The sequence below is a fragment of the Callithrix jacchus genome, chromosome 5, assembly GCF_049354715.1.
Source record: "Callithrix jacchus isolate 240 chromosome 5, calJac240_pri, whole genome shotgun sequence".
NCBI lineage: Eukaryota > Metazoa > Chordata > Mammalia > Primates > Cebidae > Callithrix > Callithrix jacchus.
Window position 1 is genome coordinate 5,348,757 of NC_133506.1, and position 11,852 is coordinate 5,360,608.

At 44.3% G+C, this 11,852-nt stretch overlaps 1 pseudogene; it reads right to left on the reverse strand.

Moving 5' to 3' along the window:
- Positions 1-8,346: 8,346 nt before the first annotated feature.
- LOC100402460 (phosphatidylinositol N-acetylglucosaminyltransferase subunit P pseudogene) lies at positions 8,347-8,839 on the reverse strand (annotated as a pseudogene).
- Positions 8,840-11,852: the final 3,013 nt, after the last annotated feature.

An 11,852-nucleotide genomic window follows, 5' to 3' on the forward strand; every position in this document is an offset into this window, starting at 1 on the left:
TCTAAGATGGCTATTTGAGAAGTAACAATTAATAGGGGGTGAGGCAGGCAGGCCCTCACCTTGCAGGCTGCATAGCACAGTGCAAATGAACTTAGACTGGGATTCCGGACACCTTCGCTTCTTGTCCTGACTCTGCCCTTTGTATCTTTATTATGGTTAATTTGTTGAGACATCTTTTTTCTGGATAGACTACAAGGGTAGGAAGTAAGATCTCTTCTTATTAGGTCATCTTATTAAGCATTGATGTGGAAAAGAGGAAATAAATCTATTACTGTTTGGGGGAAAAGATTATGTAACTGAAAACACCAAGAGAATCAATTGAGAAACCGCTGACAACAACAAAAGAATTTCACGGAATCACATGGTAAAGGGTTAATAAACATCACCGCTTTCCTCTATGCAAACAATAGTCAACCAGAAGACACAAAGGAAGAAGATATCCCATCTGTAATGCAACAAAAAGATGCAGAGATCTTTGTATATTTGTGAAGAAATTTAAACACTTCTTTACAAAATACCTAGGAATAAAGGTGTGAGATTTATTAAAAGAAAAGTTTAAAATATTACCAAAGGACATAAAAGATTTGAACAATAGGAAAACATGCCATGATCTTGGATAAGATGACTTAATAATAAAAGACATATATATATCTTTTTAAATATATATGGCATAGGGAAAAAATATATATAATTATACACAGTCCTTATGTATGCTCTCTCTCGCTCTCTCTCTCTCTATATATATATGTATGTATGTATGTATGTATGTATGTATGTATACACACACACACGTAGTCATGCATCACTTAACCATGGGAATAAATATTGAGAAATGCTTCATTAGGTGATTTCATCCTTGTGCAAAGAGCATCATAGAGTGCATTTACGCAAACCTAGATGATATACCCTACTAAACACCCTATTGCTATACCACAGGCATGTATATGGTATAGCCTATTGCTCCTAGGCTACAAGCCTGTACAGCATGTTACCATACTGAATACTATGGGCAATTATCATACAATGGGAAGTGTTATGTGATTAAATGTATCTAAGTTGGCTGGGCATGGTGGCTCACACCTGTAATCCCAGCACTTTGGGAGGCCAAGGCGGGTGAATCATCTGAGGTCAGGAGTTCAAGACCATCCTGGCCAACATGGCAAAAACCCCCTCTCTACTAAAAATATAAAAACTAACCAGGTGTAGTGGCACGTTTCTGTAGTCCCAGCTACTTGGGAGGCTGAGGCAGGAGCATTGCTTGAACCCAGAAGGCGGAGGTTGCGGTGAGCCAAGATCGTGCCGTTGCACTCCAGTTTGGGTAACGACAGCAAAACTCCATCTCAAAAAAAAAAGTAAAGATACTAGCTGGGTGTGATGGCTCACATCTGTAATCCTAGCACTTTGGGAAGCAGGCGGATCACTTGAGGTCAGGAACTCGAGACCCACCTGGCCAACATGGTGAAACCTGTCTCTACTAAAAATATAAAAATTAGCTAGGTGTGGTAGCATGTGCCTGTAATCCCAGCTACTTGGGAGACTGAGGCAGGAAAATCGCTTGAACCTGGGAGGTGGAGGTTGCAATGAGCCGAGATCGCACCACTGCACTCTTGCCTGGGCAATAGAGCAAGACTCCATCTCAAAAACAAAACAAACAAAAAAAAGTAAAGATACTAAGAGAAAATATGGGAAAATTCCTTTATTTTCAGGGCATGGAAAAGACCTACTTAATTTTGACTCAAAACTCAAATAAATTTGACTATTTTTTTTTTACTATCAGATTAGCAAAACCTTAACATGGTATCTATCGGTGGAGGGTCAGTGGAGGGGACGTGGCAGTCACCTGAGAATGAGGTTCTCCCAGGTCCTCTCCCTTACATCTAAAACTTCCTGGACATAACACAGCAAGCCTAGAAAGATTCTCAAGGGTGGAGAGGAGAAGTCACACTACAAACCAACAGCTCTCATGAATTTGGATGTAAAAGTCCTCAACAAAATATGAGCAAATCAAATCCCGCCACAGATAAAAAGAATAACACACCAAGACCGAGTGAGATTTCATTCAGGTATGCAAGGCTGGATCAATATTCAAAATTCTTCTTCCTTTTCTTCTTTTTTGAGACAGGGTCTTGCTCTATCTCTCAGACTGGAATGCAGTGGCACCATCTCAGCTCATTGCAACCTCCACCTCCCAGGCTCAAGTGATTCTCATGCCTCAGCCTCTCAAGTAGCTGGGATTACAGGCATGCACCACCATGCCCAGCTAGTTTTTGTATTTTTAGTAGAGACAGGGTTTAACCATGTTGCCCAGGCTGGTCTCCAACTACTGGTCTCAAGTGATCCCCCAGCCTTGGCCTCCCGAAGTGCTGCGATTAAAGGTGCGAGCCACTATGCCCAGCCTGGCTATGTAAATGTAAGTTAATTAACATTAAATTAAATTAAAAGTTCACATCCTTAGTTAAGCTAGCCATATTTCAAATGCTCAATAGTCACCTTTGGCTAGTGGCTCACGTATCCTACAGCACAGAATTACAAACATTTTCATCACGGAAAGTTCTACTGGACATCACTGACCTATAGAATTGCCCTTTACTATGTGCTTACTGTAAAATATAGCCGTCTGTTGAAGCATCTCAGAGGGTGTTCTCTGGGGCCAGATTGTCTAGGTATGAACCCTGGCTCTGCCAGCCACTAGCTGTGTGACCCTGAGCAAGTTACTTCACCTCTCTGTGGCTCATTTCTTCAACTGTAAATTGGGCACCATAACAGTATCTACCTCCTGAGGCTACTGTGAGGGTTCATTGAGATAATACATGTCAAATACTTGCAACACTACCCTGGCCCACGGTAAATGCTCAGCACCTGTTATTTTTACTTAAACCTCACAACAGCCCTTTTAGGTAGGCACTCTATGGGTCTCATTTATGGAAGCAGAAATCGAGGCTCAAACAGCTGGAGTAACTTACTCCAAGCCACATGGCAATGAAGTGGCAGAGCTGGCTTTGAACTCCAAAGCCCACAGTTTTCTAGATTTTAAGCTACTTCTGCCTCTGAGGGGTGGGATGCCTCTGCTTCTAGCCTCAGCTGGCACTTGGTCTAGCTCCACGATCTTCTTTGCCAGAAGAGCTCCTGCCAATCCTACCAGGGTCTCCAAGAACTCATCCGCATCCCCATCGCCATCAGCAGGGGCCTCCGCCATCCACTGGCACCCATCAGAGAGCCTTCCCCTTCCCGCTGCCCTAGGTGAGATGCTGGGCCCAGAGCACTGCACAAACAGAACATGAATTCTGCTGACAGAGTAATGAAAAGTCCCCTATATCAACACTTGGACTTTTTGCTTTACATATATTACTTAAACTACATGTCAGGAATTAATACGCATTATAAACCAGATGTGCTAGTTACATATTTCTCTCTGGAACATCTCTTGGATGCCTCCTGAAACTGCTACTGGTGTTAATCACACATTCTTTCCACCCTGCTCAGCCCTTTGTGTGGCCACACGGACAGCAGAAGATCGGAGAAGGGTCAGGAAGGTTGGGAGGCCTAGAGGAGCTGTAAAGAGCCAAACACTGACATTCTCACTTTGGAACCAGGCGCAGCTGCACTGGGTTCCACAACCACTTCTGTATCTTTTTTTTTTTTTTTTTTTTTTTGAGAAAGAGTTTCGCTCTTGTTGCCCAGGCTGGAGTGCAATGGCGCAATCTCAGCTCACTGCAGCCTCTGCCTCCTGGGTTCAAGTGATTCTCCCGCCTCAGTCTTCCAAGTAGCTGGGATTACAGGCACATACCACCATGCCTGGCTAATTTTTTGTGTTTTTAGTAGAGACAGGGTTACACCATGTTAGACAGGATGGTCTCAAACTCCTGGCCTCAGGTGATCCGCCTGCCTTGGCCTCCTAAAGTGCTGGGATTACAGGCGGGAACCACCACACATGGCCCACTTCTGTATCTTTCTGCTGTGCAGACTGTGTCTGTCAGCCTGGTATCTCAGTTCTTAGCTGGGGTCTAGCACGTGGTACATATTCAGAGGAAGTGGCAGAGGCTGCTGATTTCCTACTCAAGGTCTATTCTCTCCTTGTTTCCAAAATAGGGTTTTTAAAAACCCTGATATTGGGCTGCAATGTACCAAGCTAAAAATACCTTCATAATTTCCTTTGTGACTAAGTATGGGTATGGGAACTAGTTCTGGCCAATAAGATGAAAAAATATGTATATTCCAGGAATTTCTTTTTTCTTTCTTTCTTTTTTTATTTTTTGAGACAGAGTCTTGCACTGTCAACCAGGCTAGAGTTCAGTGGCAGGATCTCAGCTCACTGCAACCTCCACCTCCCAGGTTCAGACAATTCTCCGGCCTCAGCCTCCCTCCCAAATAGCTGGGATTACAGGCACCCTCCACCATGCCTGGATAATTTTGTATTTTTAGTAGAGATAGGGTTCCACTATGTTGGCCAGGCTGGTCTTGAACGTCTGACCTCATGATCCACCTGCCTTGGCCTCCCGAAGTGCTGGAATTACAGGCATGAGCCACCGTACCTGGCCTTATGCTGGGGATTTCTGAAAAGTCCTGACATAAGGGCCATTACTTACTCCTTCTCACTTCCTTTCCCTCCACCTGGAACACAGTTGTGATGGTCACAATTGCAGCCATCTTGCAACCATGAGGTGACAAGTATGAGGACAAAGGCCTACATGCTAGGACAGAGGTATGAAAAGGTAGAAGTAATCTGGAGTCACGTGGATATATCTGAGCCTTTGTGCTAGCCCCGTTCTCCCCTACCACCAGATACATTGTTATTTAAATAAATAATAAGATAAGCCCCTGTCTTAACCTTGCAGTTATTGGGATTTAGTGCATTCCTGATGCATTTGTTTTCAGTGCGCTGGCATCCATAGAAAAGCAGCTCTTGGGGCATCCCCTTGGTCCTTGCCTCCTTCTCTAAAGTATACCTATCACTACATTCCTGCCCATACCCCATTGTCAGAGAGTGTCCACCACATTCCCCACTGGGTGAGTGGTGAACCATGGCCATACCTGATCGAGCCAATGAAATTAAACTGGCCCAACCACTTTCCTTCCCTGACAATTTCAACTCAATCCAGAAATTTGCATTCGAATTTAGAAATTAGCGTTTGCAGCCTGCTGTGGCCCCAGGAAGGTTTCCTTTGGCCAGTGTAGTGCTTCTTTAGATTTTTGAAAAACATCAAGCTTTTCCCCAAATAGCTGGATATCTGACCTCTCTTGAAGTAGTGGAAAATCTGGCATCACTAGGCTCACATTCCACATGGCAATACCTGGCTGTTGCTGGGAAGTGGCTTCCCCCTAGACAGGCACACACTCACACATTTTCTATAGTCCCTTGGGAGAGTTTTCCTCAGGACTATGGGTCCCAGGGGAACCCATATGGGTCATCCTTCCTGTTGTCTACCTGGCTCTTGTAGGCATCTGAAGTTTAAGATGCCTGCTCTAAGTAGTCTCCATGAGTCCCCAAATCATGACGATGATAATGCCGATAATGAAGACAACAACAGCAACAATTACTGATGGCTCCTGTGGCCCAAGCAGCTTGGTGAGGACTTTACACACCTGGTGTTATTTCATCCTCAAAACAGGAAAACCTGACTCTTGTCCTCATTGTACAGATGAAGAAACAGAGCCCAAAGACCTTGACGCCACAATGTCAGAAACACAGGGTAACCTGGTGAGGACCCTGCCGCCCCCAGTGCAGAGTACCAGACCCTTCCATTTGCCTCTCTGACTCTGCTAAAGCTCTGCATCTGGACGCTAGGAACAGCCACTGGCCCTCCTGCCTGGGCTGCCCAAGAGACAGGAAATTGCTGCTTCTATGGCCACCACCATCAGACTGTGCCTCTCCACTATCTGTCTGTCCCTCCCTGCCTCTCCTTCCTTCCTTCCTTCCTTCCTTCCTTCCTTCCTTCCTTCCTTCCTTCCTTCCTTCCTTCCTTCCTTCCTTCCTTCCTCTTTCTCTCTATCTCTCTCTCTTTCTTTCTCTTGCTGTCTTTCTGTCTCTGTCTTTCTTTCTTTTTTGATTTAGGTAGAGGTTTTTGTTTACTTTGGTTTGGGTTGTTCTTGTTGTGTTGTGTTTGTTTTCTTTTGTTTAGAGACAGAGTCTTGGCCAGGTGCAGTGGCTCATGCCTGTAATCCCAGCACTTTGGGAGGCTGAGGCAGCTGGATCACTTGAGGTCAGGAGTTCGAGACCAACCTGGCCAACATGGAGAAACCTTGTCTCTACCAAAAATACAAAAATTAGCCAGATGTGGTGGCATGCACCTATAATCCCAGCTACTCAGAAGGCTTAGGCAGGAGAATTGTTTGAACCCAGGAGGCAGAGGTTGCAGTGAGCCAAGATCGTGCCACTACACTCCAGCCTAGATGACAGAGCAAGACTCCATCTCAAAAATGTAAATAAATACATAAATACATAAATAAAATAAAAAAGTACAGATAGAGTCTCACTCTGTTGCCCAGGCTAGAGTATAGTATCATGATCTTGGCTCACTGCAACCTCCACCACCCAGGTTCAGGTGATTCTCCTGCCTCAGCCTCCTAAGCAGCTAGGACTATGGGTGTGCACCACCACACCTGGCTAGTGTTTTTTGTATTTTTTTTTTTAGTAGAGATGGAGTTTTGCTATGTTGGCCAGGCTGGTCTCAAACTCCTGGCCTCAAGAAATCCACCCACCTCAGCCTCCCAAAGTACTGGGATTATAGGCATAAGCCACCATACTCAGCACTGTCCTTAGGTCTTTATCTCACTGACTCCTCATTCACAGTTCAGTTTGTGCCTCAGACTGGCTGAGCCTAGGTCACATGGCCAAACCCTAGCTGCAAGGGGAGCTGAAAAGCAAGTTGCTAGCCCTTCCACATTCTGCATGGGGAAGTGAGGTCTACTTCCTACCAAGACTCATATGATGGGAAATTCTCCAGACATGAGTATGAGTTTCTGAGGCTGGGCAGCCGAAAGGGACAACTCTCCATAAAAATGTCCCCTTTCCAATAAACTAGGTCAAATGACTAGCATCTAGAATTGAATCAAAAAAGAGAGAACACTTAAGTGGAGTGATCGAGGAACGTATTATTTATTTATTTATTTATTTATTTATTTATTTATTTGAGACAAGGTCTCACTCTGTTTCCCAGGCTGGAGTGCAGTGGCGTGATCACAGCTCACTGCAGCCTTGACCTCCCAGACTCAAGCAGTCCTCCTGCTTCAGCCTCCCAAAGTGCTGGGATTGCAGGTGTGAGTCACCCTGCCTGGCCAGGAAAGTATTCATAAAGTTGTAAGAATGGTTAAATGAAGCCAACAGGAATGAGGGAAGCACCCCAAAGGCTGCAACAGTGGAGGGGGTACATTATGGGTCCAGGCCTAAAGGGGCAGGAAGAAGGGGTGCTCATGTGAATGTGGAAAGAGCTGGAGTTGCGAAAAGGGTCTTTCATAATGGTTCCAGTCCTTGGCTCCAGTGGAGGCGGAGCTGGGTAAATAAATGCCCTCATTTCTCTCTCCTTCCATCCTCTAGGATCCTGCAGGTGCCTCCCATTGGCCAAACCCAATAGAAAGCCAGAGAGTAAAGAATTCTTTTGACATAGTCCATTAAAGTGAATCTCTGGAGCACAGTACCCTGGTGGAAAGGGTACCTGCGTTTGAAGGTCACATTCTTTGGTTTTCAAAAAGCAGGGCCTTTTCTATGCGGTCACAGGGAGTCTCCTCTGTTGCAGGTGAAATCAATTCTCCATCCAGCTCCCCAAATTCTGATTTGACGGCTGCCCTGGAATTTTCCCAGACAAGCAACTTGCCTCTGCAAGGCATGAAATGTCTTCCCAGGTTACAAGAGCTGCCCTCATGGGGTTGTTTCTTTATCTTTCAATGCCTCGCTTTGTCTCCTTTTCCTCTCACGACTTGATCTGCCAGCCAAATTTTATCCCAGCTTCCTGCATTCCCTGTTGAGTGATCATCTCACCAAGACTCAGATCTTAGACTTTCTCTCTCCAAAGAACTACAAAGAACACCGTGTCTCTACTTTAACTGTAGTTTGGTGACTCTGTTGCCAGCATGGATTGAAATGGCTCTTGCCTCGACTTTGTTTTTTTAAATTGGTAATGCAGTATTTTATTTATTCTGTTCATTAACAATTAATTCTTGAGAACTCTTACAATATTCATTGAACATAATCTAAGAGAAGATCAATTTCCATTTTTTACATCTCCTCGATTAATAAGAGAGATGGTTGAATTAATTTATGGTCAAAATAATGATGGCAAAAACTTACGGATAAATAAATGCTTGGTGTTAGTATGGCTACATACATTTCAGTTTTTGGTCTAAAGGTCTTTGGCTGCAAGAAAGAACATGTGGTTTATTTCACAAATAGAGTTATCTTTAATGCTGGAGTGGCCTCCTGGAATTTCTTCTGCAGTTGATTTTTAGCATAGTTATCTGTGATCGTATGAATGGAGTTGAGTGAAGAGGTACTGATCATGTTAATCCCAAACAAGGGCACACAGCTGATTACTATAGTAATCAGGGGATAGACAGGCAATGCAACTGTCCAATATTTTTGAGGGCAATAGGTTAAACCTATGGATTTTAGCCAAGATTCAGGAATAAAAGCCTGTACGAGGTGAAGTTTGAAGCCATATTGGGAGCTTAAGAAAAGAACAAAGCCATAAATCGCTCTTTCTGGCAATGGTAATGATGAATTTTCCACCATTTTCCTGGGGCTTTAGATAATCTCAAAGCTAAATTCCCTGTGCAAGCACCAACCAGGAAACCACAGTGGGCATCAGGGGCAGGAGGGGGAAGAGGAAAAATTGAGGGTAAGGCCTAGGCGCAATGGTTCCCCCAACCAAAGCACAGACACACGGAGACCTTCCTCCTGGGTGGGAGCCATTGAGCACCTCTTGCCTAGATTTCAGATGGGAGAAGCTGTTTCTCCTCATCCCTTAAAGTTTTGAGTGGGTGACCTAGATAAATGAAACTATGAAGCCTAAGTTCAAAGGAGTGACATTTAGCATCGTGATCATCTAAAATCTGCACAAGTTAGGCGATGTGTTTAATAAATGATTATAAACATTTAAGGTATACATACATAGCAAATGACAAGCCTGTTATCATAAGCATTAGCATTCTTAGGGAGAGGTGGCAGTGGAGTGGACTGTGATGTTCTACACAGGCACCCTCCTTCTGCATTGAGGAATGATGGATTTATTCCACGAGCTACTGGGAAAAGTGTTGGCAGATGATCCTTGGCTCCAAGCCCTCTTTGGGAATTTCCTTGGTTGCTGCCTTTTCAGGGCAGTCAGCATAAATGATTGATCAGCTTGGGACCTTTAGAGGCCTGTTCCCCTTGCCTCTACTCAGGACAACTTGGAAGACCTATTCCAGTTTCAGAGGTCTCCATGAAGTCAATGGAGGCCTTTGTTCTGATACGGCACTTCAATTTCTCCCTCTGTTCCATTCTGCTCCCTTCTCTGCTCTTCCACCGCTGTTGATCCCAAGAGCGCTCCCTGAGTAACTTCCTGCATGTTAATCTCCATCTCAGGGTCTGCTTCCCATAGAATCCAACCCACAGTCCTCCACTCCTCCTTGTTTCCATGCCCCTTGCAATGTGACTTTGCAGCTTCTCCAATCAAGAGATGGAGTCTATTTTTTGACATCTTGAATCTAAGCTGGCCTGTGTCTTGCTTTGGTCAATAGAATGAGGCAGAAGTGACATTGTGCCAGCTCTGAGCCTGGAGATCCAAAAGCCTTGCATGCTGTTTCTGTTGCTCTTGGAGCCCTGCTGCAACTGTGAAAACACGTCCTGGCAAGCCTCCAGGAGCAGGAGAGATGAGTGGTCAAGTCACTGCTGTTGCCCCAGCTGGCAGTCAACCAGTCCCTGAAGCAGAGCCACCTGGCTAACCACAGTGCATTAATAAACCTACCCAAGACCAGAAATAATGCCTTGCTGAGCCCGGCCCAAATTGCTGACCCAGAGATTCATGAGATAATAAGTAGTATTGTTTTAAGATAGTTAAGTTTTGGGGTGGACTTGCTATGTTGCAATCCTTAACTGAAACACGAAGGAACTGTGTTTGAGAAACCACAAACTGGAGGCAGGAGCACCAGGCCCCTAGTAAGAAGAGATAATTAAGAGCTTTCCACAAGAAAACGGGAGGAATTTACTTTTTGCCTCTGCAAAGAAGGTAGAGAGAACAGAATGATGGTAGGAGCGTTAAAAGTAGGTAAGGAGGAGAAGGTTGTCAGTCAGAAGGCAAATGTCTGGGAATAATATGAGTTGAGGCAGCAGGTGGAATTGCCTGGTAGGTCTACGTCCACGGAGTGAGGGTGGCAGATAGACTTATTTGTATTTCTTACATATAACCATTTCTCTGTTTGTGTATCGTCCCAATCTCCTTACAAAAACAGGAACTAGGCTGGGCACAGTGGCTCATGCCTATAATCCTAGCACTTTGAGAGGCTGAGGCGGGCAGATTGCCTGAGCTCAGGAGTTCAAGACCAGCCTGGGCAACATGGTGAAACTTCATTTTTTCTACTAAAAATACAAAAAATTAGTGGGGCATGGTGGCACGTGCCTGTAATCCCAGCTACTTGGGAGGTGGAGGCAACAGAGTAAGACTCTGTCTCAAAAAAAAAAAAAAAAATTACTGCATAAAAAAGCAACTTGAAGAAAATGAAATATGATACCATTTATGTGTATTATAAAAGCAGATAGGACAAACATTTATGAATACATTACATGAGTAATAGTATAAAAACAAGGTTTGGAAGCACAGACACCAAATTCCCTATGGTGGATTCCTCTGGGAAGGAAGGTGTACGTAGGAAATGTCACTTTTATTTACTTTTTATTATTTTTTATTTTTTGAGATAGAATCTAGCTCTGTCTCCCAGACTGGAGTGCAGTGGCATGATCTCAGCTCACTGTAACCTCTGCCTCCCGGGTTTAAGCAATTCTCCTACTTCAGCCTCTTGAGTAGCTGGGACTACAGGCGCACGCCACCATGCCCAGCTAATTTTTGTATTATTAGTAGAGATGGGGTTTCACCACATTGGCCAGGTTGGTCTTGAACTCCTGACCTTGTGATCGATCCGCCTTGGCCTCCCAAAGTGCTGGAATTATAGGCGAGAGCCGCTGTGACTGGCCCAAGATGTCACTTTTAACCTTATTAGATAAAAAAAATCAGAAGCTGATCCTCTAAAATAATAACATTAAATTCAAAGAGTTGGAAGCCATGGGTATTTGTTAGCCAGCTCTCTGTTTTTTCTGTATTTAAGATTTTTACCAACTCAAAAAAAATCTAATTATATCCATGAATGCTTTTGGTTATTTGTCTGAGTGTGTGGCTGAGTTTCACATCTGGTTCATAGAAATTCATGCCAGAATCAGGACCCCAGAGGCAATCCAGACTCTTGGTAAGGGCTCTGCGGACCTATACGTCATGGAACTGGAATCTGAGTCCATCTTACTGAGCTTGCCTATGGTGAGAGGCCTGGGGAACATCTGGGTTACGTGTATAATTGTTACAGGCACTGACACCACAGGTAAGCAGATCTTATATGTTAAATGAATGGTAAAACAAAACAAAACCTCTTCTCTCTTTGCTAATTTCCCAGTGTTTATAATCAGGCTTGCTATGGATAATCCCACACACAATTAAAAGGAAGTATCAGGAAATGATGGAGTATTAGTTAATGCAAGAGGCACATCTGAGCAGAGGAGCTGCAGATAAGAATGAAGAAAAGACCCACACCAAGAGAGCTCTCAACTCAGGACTCGAGCTCGCTTTGGGTGCCTAATTCACACTCACCTTCTGTCCCTGTGGCTACATATTCTC